Source organism: Dasypus novemcinctus, chromosome 25 (genome assembly GCF_030445035.2).
Source record: "Dasypus novemcinctus isolate mDasNov1 chromosome 25, mDasNov1.1.hap2, whole genome shotgun sequence".
Classification (NCBI taxonomy): domain Eukaryota; kingdom Metazoa; phylum Chordata; class Mammalia; order Cingulata; family Dasypodidae; genus Dasypus; species Dasypus novemcinctus.
The window spans coordinates 63,935,060-63,949,221 of NC_080697.1; the positions used below are offsets into that span (position 1 = coordinate 63,935,060).

Here is a 14,162-nt window from a genome sequence, read left to right on the forward strand (position 1 = left end):
CGAGAAAGGACCCCCACTCTGCGGGCCGGCCCCCCCACCCCCAATCCCGGGACCCCGGGGATTCGCACTCGCTAGCTGGAGCCGCAGCGGGGATGCTAATCTGGAAGCCTGCGAGGACCGTTACCCAGCTCGGTCGTCCTGGGGAATTGCAGAACCGGAGAGAACCGGGACCCCCCAACCCCCGCTCCGCGCAGTCCACGGACAGGGCCGGGGGGCGGAGCGGGAGGCGGGCGGAACACCGTCCCACTTCCGGTGCTCCGCCATTGGCCCCAGCTCCAGACCGAGTTTCCTATTGGCCACCGCGCCTACCCTCCTATTGGCCAGGGCGCCTCGCCGCGTGTGCAGGCTCCAGGTCCACGAGCTCGCGCCCCCCCGTGGCGTCCCTGGCTGGGACTTCCTCCGGTAAGGGTCTGTCGCCGGGGAGGACTCGACACAGGTGAGACCCTCGACGGCGTTCCCCGGCCTGCGCCGCCCGCCGGCCCTTGTAGACGTTCCGGGGTCGGGGCAAGCCGCCCACGTCCTACTCCCCGGCCGGTGCCGCCTCGCGTCGCTCCCGCGGCCGGGCTGAGCGCTGTGGAGACCCTGCGCGTTTCAGGCTCCCGGAGGCCGTTCCAGGGCGGGGGTGGAGGAGGCCCGAGTCCGCAGGCCGTGCAGGGTCGCGGGAGCTTCACCGGGGCCAGTCCCGCACCCCGCTTCTCCTTTCCCGTGGGCCTGCGGTGCGTGGGCACTCCTGACACGCGGGAGTCACAGCACCTACTTTATAAATTGGTTGTGGGGATTATCCTCTAAGGCGCCTGGAGTAACCGGGTCGCCTAGCAGGAGAGGCAGATTGTTCATTATGACAGGAAGCCGTGGCGTTTCCATCGCTGCACTTAACAGGGCCGAGTAAGGCCCAAAGGTGTAGCGAATTCATATGATTCCTTACAGCTTATCTAGTCCTTCGTTTAACTGAGGCTGCTATAGGCCAGGGGCTGTTGCGGTCCATATGGATATTCTGTGATTTCGCTTTTTAATGTATTTAACACGATTATTTCACCTTTTGATTTCCTGCTAGCTTAATTTGTCTTTAGCTGTAATTTTATGCTCCAGAGAAGCGTAAAGCTCTGTTGTTGATTGCTCAATAGCCAAGATTTTGGTTTGAGTTTCTCCTTAGATCTTTTCTTACAAGTTGAGACTTCTCCAGGTTAGACACAGTGGACAGGTATGGAAAAAAGTCTACATGTCTTTTTGTTTAGTCCCCATCATCTCTTAAGGGGGAAACATAAATGAATTAGTAAAAGGTTTGAGTGGATTGGAAACGTTTTCATGTATTTTATATGTATGTGTATATATTTGATGTGAAATTAACTGTATTGCTTCTATTAACTTAGTACTAGCATCACATAGGGACCAATAATCCTATAATTTTAATGAAATTTTTCCTTTTACCCTTTTAAAATAATTTTGAAAGAGAGCAAACAAAAAGATACCTAAGATTTAGTGACCACTATAATGTCTCAAGCATGGCTTTCAAGTGCCTTACATGAATTATATAGTTTTTCAGGTAGGTACTATTCCCGTTTTAAGGCTGAAGGAGCTGAGGCATAGATTAGTTAAGTAGCTTGCCCAAAGGTTCAGTTGTGTATAGCAGTTCGTGGATTCAAATTCAAGTGATCTGACCCTAGGATCTGATATCTGAACCACAACATTAGAGTTTAATTCTTGTAGCCTCTCTAGTTTGATTCTTTGTTTTTTAGACTCATTTAGAATATTATTGCTAAAAAAGAAATGTGGTGATTATTTCATATTGTGTAAACATCATTGCTACCTTTATTAAAGATTATGAGGTAAGAATTAATACCTGAGCATTGCTATTACTTCATAAAAATGAAAACCTTTTCTTTTCTTTTCCATGATTCAGGGCAACTCTCCCAGCTATCTCATGTACCTTGACAGGATGAAGAGGTTTTTGTTACTGTGTGCTGCACAGACGGGACAGGCAAAAGCCATAGCAGAAGAAATAGGTGAGCAAGCCACCAAACGTGGATTTTCTGCAGAACTTCACTTCATTAGTGAGTCAGTTAAGGTAAGAACCATTATTCCAGTGGCTTTTACTGTGTTGTGTGCTTTGAAGTATTTTGATTACGAGGTGATATTTGTTAAGCCACAAAGTAGGACTCTAAAAGCTACCACATTTTTTAATAGCCAAAATTTTATTTAATCAACTGTACTGTAAGATTCCTACCAGCTTTTTCTTTTGAAGATCTATTTTATTTATCTCCGCCCCCCCCCCCCCCCCCCCAGTTTGCTGCTTGCTCTCTCTCTGTTCTCTCTGCATTCACTACACATTCTTCTGTGTCTGCTTGTCTCCTTTTGTTGTGTCATCTTGCTGTGCCAGCTTCCCTGGGCACAGGCTGTCTGCTCTCCACGGGTGTGGACCAGCCTGCCTTCACAAGGAGACCCTGGGAAGTGAACCCAGGGCCTCCCATATGGTAGACGGCAGCCTAATCGATTGAGCCACATCTCTTTCCCCCTACCAGCTTTTTATTATGTATAAATGTACATTTGGATTAGGCTAGGCATTCTCTAAAACCAAAACAAGTAATTATTTCTCATTTTTCTCAATTATAAATGGAAGTCATAATGTATGCTTTATCTCACGGACTGTGTGACAAAAAAATGAGATGTGTTGTAAAAACTCTGAAAAAAAAAATGAGTGAGTGCATATGTGCAATTTTTATCTCATGAATCCTATTTATGTTTCCCCCAAAGCACCTTGCCATTCATTCAGAGTTCCAACAGGAAAGGGCCACCTGAAATCTTTAAAATAGAATTTAAAGTAGAAGTGTAAGTTCTGGAGAAGATTCACTTCTTAAGGCCAGAGACTACTTGTATTTTATGTCCAGCTTCTCCAGAAGTTCCTCTCTGAAGGAATATAGGACCCATCTCAATTCTCTGTTCTCCTTTAATCCTTTTTAACCCTCTGGATTATACTGTTTCAGGCAACATAGGCTTTAGCAGCAGGGACTTATTTATAGCGTAACATGACGTGCGAGTCACTAAGCAGCAGTGCAGTTCAGTACTGCGAAAACTAAACTGCCTGTATTACCTTCTTCCTCACTCGCAAGTTTACAACCTCCTCCAGCCTTTTCCACATCTTCAACAGCACAGGTGAGTTACTAGCCCGGCTCATAGAAGGATTCTGCCTAGCTGCTTTGTGCTACATTGCAAGCTATCTCCAGATATAGTCACTCACACAGAAGGGGAAACAGTGCAGGAGCCACATGATGAAACATAATCTGAGGCTGTTACTACTAACAAAAGCAAAATCATCATGATGGAACACTAGCCCTGGCCTGGCCCCTTGGGGTTGACCTCCCCGACTCGGTCCACTGCTGTGTAACTAAGACCAGGGTGGCAAGGTCTCTCCAGTAATGGCACATGATCTGAGTGTCAGCTCATAGCTCTCTGCTTTCTGCTCCTTGGTGGTGCTTTTCAAGGTAAAGTTACACAAACTCTATAACATACAATACACAATTGGTTGTAACATCCTGTAAGCATAATGCCGTCTGGTCAAAAGTTAGCTGTTATGTCAGCCTGAAAATAAAATGGATTCCTTAGAGCCAAATTAAGTGGTACTCTTGAGGCATTATTAATAGAGACAGTGTAATCTATTTGAAATACGTAAATTAGGGAGACGATTAAAATGAAGAAACTTGATACTAAGATGTGAAAACACTGGTGATCTCAGTTTGCCATTCCTGATTTCTCTGCTCTCTGGGAATGTGGAGTCATCCTTGATAGCCAGGTTTCCTGGTGTCTATGGAATAACACTTATAGTTTTCCAACTTGAAGTGCTCCATTTATTTCTTTTCCTTCTGCGGTTTGCAGTTCAGATGACTGGTTTTATTTTGGTTTTCTATCTTGCTGAAGATTCTAGAATTGGGTTTTCATTGCTTCCTTTCTTCACCCATTTGTTCCTCCCTTGTTGTCCTGTCATTTTAATCCTGAGCACCTGTTCTCTGTTGTTTCTGAATTTGCACCTACCCCCATACCCTCCACCCCCATTTTAACAAAATCCCTATGCTTTGTTTTTATTTGAGGTTTTTTTTAATTTGGTTTTTGTTTCTTACTTTCTTATGAAAAGGCATCCCCACCTAGGTAGCATCTTTTCCTTGTGGCAGCTCACCACAATGCATAGGGCTGTTGTTGTGGCGGCCCCTTCTTGGGTTTATTTGTGTTGTGCACTTATTCAGTGGTTGTTTCTCCCCTTCCTAAAACCATGCTTGGCATTAGGTTTCCCTAGTTATCTCTGATTTCAAAACTTTTATGCAGGCAAGTGCTTTGATGGCCCTGTCAGTGGCCTTGCAGATTAGAGCTCACATTCACATTTGGCCCAGGGCACAGTAGTAGTTGCTTTGTCTCCCTCTGACTTTCATAAACTAGTTGAATGCATGAGGTGGACACTGTGGTGGGGTCCACCTCTGCTTCTCTGGTAAGTCCCAAGGAGAGAGGGAAATGTTAAACTCCCCTGACCTTGTGGTAAGCATGGAGAGAACAAGTGTCCTTTGTTTCATTGGACAGCTCGTTTGAGCAGGGAGTACAGGGCCACACCATTTTCCCCTTGTCCCTGCCCTGCTGGTCACTTCTGTCTACATCTCCTAACCTGGTTAGAAGGAAATGGAAAGGAAATGCAAGACAGGAAGCTGAGCATATTATCTTACTGACGTGGTAAGTCAAAAATATGTCTGTCATTAGATCCCTGAAACACTGTTCTCGTTTTGTAGTATAATTTAAGAACTGAAACAGCTCCCTTCATCATCGTTGTTTCTACCATGGGCACTAGAGAACCACCAGACACAGCCCACAAGTTTGTTAAAGAGTTACAGGACAAGATACTGCCAGCTGATTTCTTTGCTCACCCGTGATATGGATTATCAGGTAACATTTCCTGCTCTTGCTTTACTGTTTTATTACTAGCTTTAACTGGTGTCTGAAAGCATCTTTCAGAACCATGGAATATAGTTCCATGGGTTTTGTCTTTTTTGTTTTACTATGAATATTTGAATATAAAACAAAATATGGAAATATATGCATCTGTGTGAATGCTCCCCCAATCTTAGCCCACCTCTGTGGAAGTCCTTGAGTAGCAGTCTTAACCAAGGGTGCTCATCAATATCAACCTTGGATCACTTTCAAAATATTAATGGCTGAACACCACCTTTTGACACCTTCTGCTGTCGAGCCTCTGAAAGGGTAACCCTGAATGCTGTGTCGTAGTGAAAAGTTCCCAGGTGACTCTGCGAGGTTCCTTTGTCTAAGAACCATTCCTGTAGTGTAGGAGCCTGGTTTGCAGTCCGGGCTGCACATTGGGATTGTCTGTGAGTTTTTAGTAAATTCCATTTCCTGGGCCCACCTGCAGTGACTCTGATTTAAGTGTTCTCAGGTAGTGCCCAGAATCAGTTGTTTTTGAGCACTCAGGTGATTCTAATGTGCATCCTAGATTAAACTGTGCAGTATTGTTTAAAAATACCAAGATAAAGGATCAGCAGGATAAACACAGTCCGATGGGACTCCATGGGAGGATTCAGGTCCCATATTCCTGGCTTGAGGTTTGTACTCTTCACCTTCGAGGATCCCCCCACATCCCAGGAGATCTAGCAAGGGTGGATTTTGCTCTAATATACAGTTCATCACATAGTTGATTTTCATGACCCTGATCAAGAACAGTCATGTCTAAACATAGTCAAGAGAGTATTTTATAGCATTTAAAATTGTTTTACTCAAACCTTAGTAATGGAGAAAGAGTTATATGAAAATGTTAACTAAAATAAATAGGTTATGAAATAACATTTGTGTATATGTTAAGATCAGGCCCCATAAAAATGTAATACCAGAATAACAGGTTTTTAACAGTCCTTATATTTAGGTAGTAGGTTTATTATAATTTTATGTTTATATCCTTTCATGTGTTTTCCAGTTTTTGAGAGTGAAAATACATTGCTTGAAAATTCCTCAAAAAATTAACTAAAGACAGATGTTTGCAGTCTGTTCACCTGTTCTAGTCAATCCAATCCAAGGCCTATAGGTGGGCCCACCACTTCTTAACCTTTTCTTCATTGGAAAGAACATGGAGATAATTAACCAAGAAATTTAAGCATTTAATTTTAAAATTTCTACCAAGTATAACAACAACTTAGTCTATTTTCTTGCCATGAAGTGTAGAAACCATTCTTAAATTACTTTAACACAGAAACATTTGTAGCAGCTGATTGTTTATACTGCAGTCATACCTCTATGCTCTGGATCAGGGGTCAGCAAATTTTGTCTGCAAAGAGCCAGATGGTAGATACTTTGGACATTACCTGCCATGTGGTCTCTATCGCCACTATGTAACTACCATTGGAACTTGAAGGCAACCATGAATACTACATCAATAAATTGACTTGGCTGTGTTACAGAAAACTTTATTTACACAATAGGTCAAGGGTAGGATTTGCCCCACAGGCTATAGTTTGCAGACCCCTACTCTAAGTCAAAAAAGTCTAGAAATCCAGGTGCTATGTTTTTTCACAACCTACCTAATTCTTTAAGACTTATGTGGAAAATGTTTTAAACAGTTCTTAGAAGGTATTTGTTTTATTTCAGTTTGTCTATGTTTTTATGTTGTGAAGTAGAAGGAACATATCTGCATACTTACTATTACTCAAGAAAAAATTAAGGAAATGGGAACCTATACATTATTTTTCATTCCATCAGTAAGTGCATAAAATATTATTTTAGATATTTCATTTACCTGTTCTTTGTATTTTTTTTAGCTATTTTACTTGTTCTCTATCTACATTAAACTTTAAGTTTATTGTGTTCTTTTAGGTATGGGCGATTCAGAATACAGGTATTTCTGTAATGGGGGAAAGATAATTGACAGACGACTTCAAGAGCTTGGAGCCAGGCATTTCTGTGACTCTGGATATGCAGATGACTGTGTGGGGTGAGAACAGTGCGCCTCATAAACACTTACTTTCCTAATAAACACTTAGTTACACAGCGTGGGAGTTAATGAGTTTTGCATTTTTTTGTCTTTATTTAGTTTTTTATTGTTACATTCAAAAAATATGAGGTCCCTATATACCCCCCACCCCCCTCACCCCACTCCTCCCCCCATAACAACAATCTCCTCCATCATCATGAGACATTGATTGCACTTGGTGAGTACTTCTGAGCACCACTGCACCTCATGGTCAGTGGTCCACACCGTAGCCCACACTCTCCCACAGTCCACCCAGTGGGCCAGGGGAGGATATACAATGTCCGGTAACTGTCCCTTCAACACCACCCAGGACAACTCCAAGTCCTGAAAACACCCCCACATACATCTCTTCCTCCCACTCCCTACCTCCAGCAGCCACCATGGCCACTTTCTCCACACCAATGCCACGTTTTCTTCAATTACTAATCACAATAGTTCATGAATAGAATATCAGTAAGTCCACTCTAATCCATACTCTATTCCTCCATCCTGTGGACCTTGGAATGGTTGTGTCCACTCCACATCAATATCAAGAGGGGGCTTAGATTCCACAAGGATGCTAGAGACTAGATGATAGGCTTAAAGGAAATTGGGGGGTAGAGGAATGATGTAAGCTGACACCTACATGTGTGAAATCTGTGATAAGCTGGAGATAAATATTTGTACAAGGAAGGAATAAAATGGCATAGGGTTACCTTTGGGTGGGGCTTTGTGGGCTTGTGGCGGGCTAGGGATGGGAGGATGGGTAATACTGCCCAAGAAATTGGGGGGACAGTGGGGGGACATATGAAATAGGAGATTGTCAGATATTTGGTTGAGAGTATAATGCTGAGAAAACTTTTTCAAAAATATAATAAGGTTACCTGTCTAAGATGCTTAAAGGGGATAATCTGACACAGGACAGGCTTCTAGGGAGTGTATGAGTGCTCATTTTGTCATATTGGGTTATATCATTGGATAGAGACCTATATAATGAGAGTGAAGAACATCCTGCCGAGGACTGATGTTCTCAAATAGAGGAAATTGTATCTCTTGAGAGAAATGGTGGCTCCCAATGCATTAGGGCAGTCGAGCATGTCAAGCCCTGGACATTGCAAGTATCTCTGAACATGGCCCTTCAAGCAATGAAGATTGTCACTGTGGGCCCTGAGGGGAGGGGGAAAGAGGTATTGAATAGATGGAATCAATGTAACTGTGTAGGCAATAGAAGTGTTCCGCAAGGGTACACAAGGATGGATATAAGACATGTAAAATTACACCAAAAATATATAGGGACTGATAGACTAAAATGTAAATCATAATGTAAAACATAGGATAACTAAAAATTTAGAAAATTGTATAGTCTAAAATATAAACCACAATGTAAACCCAAATGTTACCTTGTTTGAAAGCTATTGTCTCAATAGCTGTACATCAGTTTCAGTAATTATAGTATGAATATGTAAGAAGATTATTGCTGTGGAAGGGAAAAGGGTTTTATGTTGGATATGTGGGAGTACTGTATATTGTATAGATGAATTACTGTGATCTAAAACTTTTGTGAAGACAAGCTTAATTAAGAAAAAAAAGGACGTAGACACTGAGGAAAAGATGGAAGAAGTTGCCTTGCCAATTTGCATACAGGACAACACTTATTGCAGTGATGGAGGGTGGAACATCAAAAACAAAACTTTTGCATTTTCTAATTTTTTGATACCCCAATTTATTTTTACCTAAATTTTTCTAAATTAATATGTGTTCTATATCTGACCTTTAAATTCATCACTATGTTCCAATTTACTATTAATGGAACCTGTCAATATATTGGGCTTCATTTTTGAAGTTTTGGATCACAGAGAGCTTCAACAATGGCAGCGGAGGAATACTGGTGTGGGATGTTATGGACAGGGGACACATGATTGGCAGGGTGTTCTCCAGGACATATGTCCAGGGTACATAAAAATGTTTGGATATTTTCATAGTGGTTAAAATTGGAAGCAACAACTGGGGGAATGCTGAGTTCCTGGCCAGGGGAGCTATATCACATTCCCTAGGGGAACAGCAGCAATTCCCCAAGTGCAACAGCGGAGACCAAAAAAGGAGGGTCCAACAATGAGCCCTTGATACTAATGACTATGCTTGTGAGCCTGTGCACCTGAAATAAGAACAAGGTCTAGATCTGCAGGGTGCCTAAGAGTTACCTCCTGAGAGCCTCCATGTTGCTCAAATTTAGCCAGTCTCAAAGCCAAACTCAGCATGTAAATGTGTTGCCTTCCCCGCAGCATGGGACATGACTCCCAGGGATGAGCCTCCCTGGCACCGAGGGATTATCACCAAGTACCAGCTGATGATGTAACTAGAAAATGGCCTTGAATAAAAGGGCCAACTCAGACCAGCAGAATATCTCAATCTACATATAATACCTGGAGTTAAAAATGCTTTTTGACCTTGAATAAAAGGGAAATGGAAAGGACAAATGAGTTTATATGGCTATGAGTCTCCAAAAAGAGCCAGAAGGTTATCAGAGGGGTCACCCTTATGCACACCTCAGCAGAGTCCTAGAGACAGCTAAAGTAGATACAACCTCAGGTATTGGTTCTTCTGAGGGCTACAGAGACCCACAGGTTCTATGGTCATGGCAGATAGAGGTCAGTGCCATGTCAGTTGGCTCTACTTTGGAGTTTGTGTTTCTGTGTGATGGAGCTGGACTCAGATGTGAAATTTGTTCTCAAGCCTCTCCTGTTATTTTTACCAAACTGTAGTTGGTACTGGGGTTTAGTGTATACCCAGGGGACCTGAATCTCTGAACTGACCATGTGATAGCCAGGCCCTGAGCCTCAACAGACTTGCAACTCCTACACTCTGGTTTACCCCACTCAGCTAACATATAGGTGAAGAAGGTCAACCACCACACCAGGGAGCCAAGAGTGCCTACAAGTGAATGCATTTTTTTAAAGCTTTTGCACTCAAGAAGGTCAGCTTGAGCTTGATTCACCTCTTGATCTGCTTTTGTTTTTAGATGTCTCTCTTTCAGTATCTGCTAATGGGAGGAACTAGAGAAAATGCTTCCATATGATTGCCTTCATTTTGAAGTGTGTATTTGCTACATTTAGCATTTTCTTTAGGATCTTTATGTAAATTGCTTAGGAAACTTAACAGTGTACCTGTGTGCCCTCTCCGCTGTGCACCCAGGGGAAGGACTGGGGAAGTGGCGCCACCCTTGTTGAGAGAGCACAGAGTAGTGGGCGGTCACCTCAGAAGCCCTCCTTTGGTGCTCCATCCCTCACCATCGCAGTGTCCATTTGCCGCCTCAGTTTCTGTTTTCATGACTTCTATTTGATCTTGTTTTTACAACTTGTTAAAGTTGTCAAAATTTCACCCTGAGAGTTCCCACTCAGGTCCTCTTAACGTGTTTATTCAAAGATCTTACAGGTGTTGCCCTCTGCACACTTGCACCTGGCCTTTAACTGTTTTGGCTAGCTGACAGTGCTCACATCCTCACATTTGTTTTTGTTTTGTTTTCTTACTAGATGCATATATTAAATGAATTTTCACTCATAAGAGATGTATTTATGAATGACAAATTTGGTATTGTCTTGCTTTTCTACATATTATCACCTTATTTTCATGTGCAGAGACAGTTGTTATGTTTTCACTTATATCTATTGTCCACTTCTTCCATTAAGTTCTGTAGCTGGATGCTGTGTATTTTTCCCACATTCTTACTGTACATATTTTTCTGATAGTGACAAAGCTCTGCCACATTTCCAAGCATGTCATCTTTTAGTTTTGTCCCTTTATATTTTTTGTTTTTGGCAAGAACCTCATTGACATTAAATGTTTATGAATATTTTCAAGAAGATGCCCTTGCTTAACATGCCCCCACATAGTAGGGGTTAAGAGTGTGGACTCAGTTGATCTCCCACTTCCTGACTGACACCTTGGTCAAATTACTATTAAATGGCTGTGACCTGCACAGCTGAACAGGTTCCTGAGGTAGGAGGAGTGTGAGGCTGAGAAATGAAAGACACAAAATAGCAGGGGCCAGGTAGACCATGAGGAGCTTGCAACTAACTCAGGCACTTGGCTTAATCACACACTTTATTTTATACCATAAGGGGAAACAGCACATTCTGGGGGGTTTCAATTTCTAGGTTATTACAAATATATGTTATTCTTCTATTCATAAGCTTACAGATACCACAGTTTCTTTCTTATCCACACTCAGCTTATTCAGCTTAGCCCATGACCTTGCCCAGTGGGCACCTCCTATTTTATCTCCAGACACTCCACGTGCACTTTGTCTACATTCTTACTGTGAATGCTGGGACCTGCTTTGCAGGACTCCCCACATCTCCCCCTTTTTTATTATAGAAAAAGGCTGCTAGCTATGACTGTGCCTGTCTTTGGTGGCCCACTCTGGGACTCTTACCCATCGTTGACAACTGGCCAGTGAGGACAAGAAACTTGTCCTAGGCAGCTGTTCTTCAAGGGAGCTGTTCACATCTTATTGTGCCTTAAGGCCTTTTGAGTCAGACGTAACTGGGTGTTTCCTGTTTGTATGTGGTGTATCTGCTGTTTTAACCATGCACAGATTATGGGTAGTAAGCACCAGAGAAGCAGCAAAAGACAGGCCAAAGCCAACAAATACCACAAATTGTAACAGAGGAGATCCCAAGGGGCAAAATTTCATAAACTGGTTAGCAGACTGTTGGTGATAGCTTCAGGATTTAATGTAACAAGATGAGCTGATTGGCGGGCCAGGATTTCATCATATAAGCTCTGTAAGTCTAAACTAATATTTTTAAGATTCCAAATTCCTTGCAAATGGAGATGGACAGCAGTCCAATTCCATTTCATATTGAACAATACGGGGGTGACACAAACAGAATGAGGATGGCACTGTAGGTGCATCCGATATTGTAAAGCATTTAGTTGGTTACCCAAAGAGATATCAGTTTCCTCCAAAGCACTTAATTTTTGTTCTAATTTATGATCAATGTGTTCTTGGTCCCGCAGAGCTAGGGGAGTATTTTGTGCAAAATAATTAACAAAATGTGCAGTTTGAATACTTTGAGAAAGTGCAAGTCTGGCAGTAATAGAGGATGCAGTGACTGCTATGAGTGTGAAAATAGGTACAATTAAACCTAGGGCTGGAGGGCACCAGGGGCTAATTGTTGGATAATTTGCAATGGCTCTTTCCCAGTGTCACAATATCAGGAGGTATCTAAATGCACGGGAAGCATAACAAAAGTAGGCTGCTGAACTATCAAGAGATCATCAACCCAATTAGCAGTAGTAACACAGTTAATTAAGTTACAATGCAAACATTATACATAATGATACCCTTCTACCTTTGAAATGTTAGCAGTTCCTGCTACAAAAGCAAGGAGAGGGCACACAGCCCCAAAGCCCATAGGCAGACCCAAGCTACAAGTTCGCTGTTCCAGGATGTGTAAAGTTAATGTGATATGTGGCAGCTGCTAATAGCCAAATGGTGTAATAGCCAAAGGTCTCATTGGAGTACTGGTTCCCAACTGGTGAAGACACTGCTGACAAAACCTTAAGCAGATTTAAGATGGATATATGGACGGATATGATCAACACATTGTGCGCAAGTGTATAACACTTTATGGAATCCAGTAATTTTACGTGCATGAGCAGGAACATAAGTGCATTGTTGCCATGGGGGAAATCCATTAAATTCTATGTTTGTAGTATTGATGTATAGTGGCACTGGGTGGGGTAAGTAGGTAGCAACAGGTATGTCAGCAGAGAAGCCTATTTACTGATAGTTTGAATATATTCGCTTGAGTCCTACAGACCAGAAACAGTGCCCACCTTGCCACCTCCAAAAGCAGTTTGGTTTTCCTGTTGTGTATGTAGACAGCCCTGATGGCCATGAGGAGAAAAGCATATAGGTGCAGCTGAGGTAAAGCCTGAAAAGTTGAACAGATTAACTACTTGTGTGGAAATGTGACTCTCAGAAAAGCTGCCCATCATGGTGGTGTCATTCACATACACTGGGACAGAGGATCACTTCACATTACAGGGTGTAGCAAAGGAGGAGCAGGGAAATAGGTCCAGTAGTCATAAAAGTGTCCCAGGCTCAGCAGTAGGAGTAGGAGAACTGTCAGTCTGTGATGGGAGTCCATCATCATTGGCACAGGGTGACTAGATTGCAGCAGGCATCGAGGCATGATGTACAGGTCACTTGGGCACCCACAGCAGTTGGCTTGCCTTTCCTGGAAAAACATAATAACCTCTACCCCACATTAGTACAGGATCTGGCCCCTTCCATTGTCCTGTGGCCAGATCTTTCCAATATACCAATGGAGCCAGACCACACTTACCCAACCTTGAAAATGTCTTTCTGCGGCTGTGGTGCTGTCTGTGGCAGAATTAAGGAAATTTAAAGTAAATAATGCAGTTGCAAGATGGCGGTGAGGCAAGTTTAATTCCCAGAGCTCTTCTCCCCCCTGTTGTTTATGTAAGCACGTTTTAAGGGTACCATTGGCCTGTTTGACAAGGACTTGTCCTTGTGGGTTGTAAGGAATGCCAGTGATATATCTGCATCTGCATCAACAGTCCTAAAAGGGATGTGAGAGGATTGGGCAGGGACATGACAGACAGTCACCTGTTACTACTAGCAGGTATCCTGGATGTTTTTCCATAGATCTGAGGGTGATTTACAATAGTCCATCATTTCTGTCTTGCTTTTAGTATTTGCAATCCACTCCTGCATAGGATAGGCAGTCTTCAGAGTGACCAGACACTATTGGGTTAAATCTTTCACTTTCAGCAGGACCTCCTATGCTGCACACAATTGCTTTTTTTTTTATATTGTACTTTTGGCCTCTTTCCAGAATTGTGATTAAAATTTTGTCTTTGCCACAAACCCCACCCAAAGCCAATATTGGTGCTGGCCACATCCAATTCACAGGTGAAGTTAATGTCCACCTTTTCCCTCCCTTTTATTATTATTTAAAGCAGCTTGCTGGAGGTTTTCCTACTTCTATGAAGGACTTTTCCAAATTAGTACATACAATGGTTTTAACATTTGAGCTAAATGAGGGATGAAAGATTTTTAGTGTCTTAACAATATTACAAACTCTATTAACATGAGAAAAACATTGTACATTATTAATTACAACAGAGGGTATAGTCTGTTTTA

The 14,162-nt window shown here is 42.4% G+C and overlaps 1 long non-coding RNA gene across 2 annotated transcripts; it reads left to right on the forward strand.

The window, feature by feature from the left end:
* The first annotated feature begins 326 nt into the window (after window positions 1-326).
* Window positions 327-7,027, forward strand: LOC111765780 (uncharacterized). Of its 2 annotated transcripts, none has more exons than XR_002798011.3 (4): window positions 327-436; window positions 1,901-2,065; window positions 4,767-4,920; window positions 6,853-7,027. It is a non-coding gene; the product is annotated as an uncharacterized lncRNA (long non-coding RNA). The 2 variants fall into 2 exon arrangements; XR_009183444.1 differs by lacking the exon at window positions 327-436 and adding an exon at window positions 1,113-1,201.
* Window positions 7,028-14,162: the final 7,135 nt, after the last annotated feature.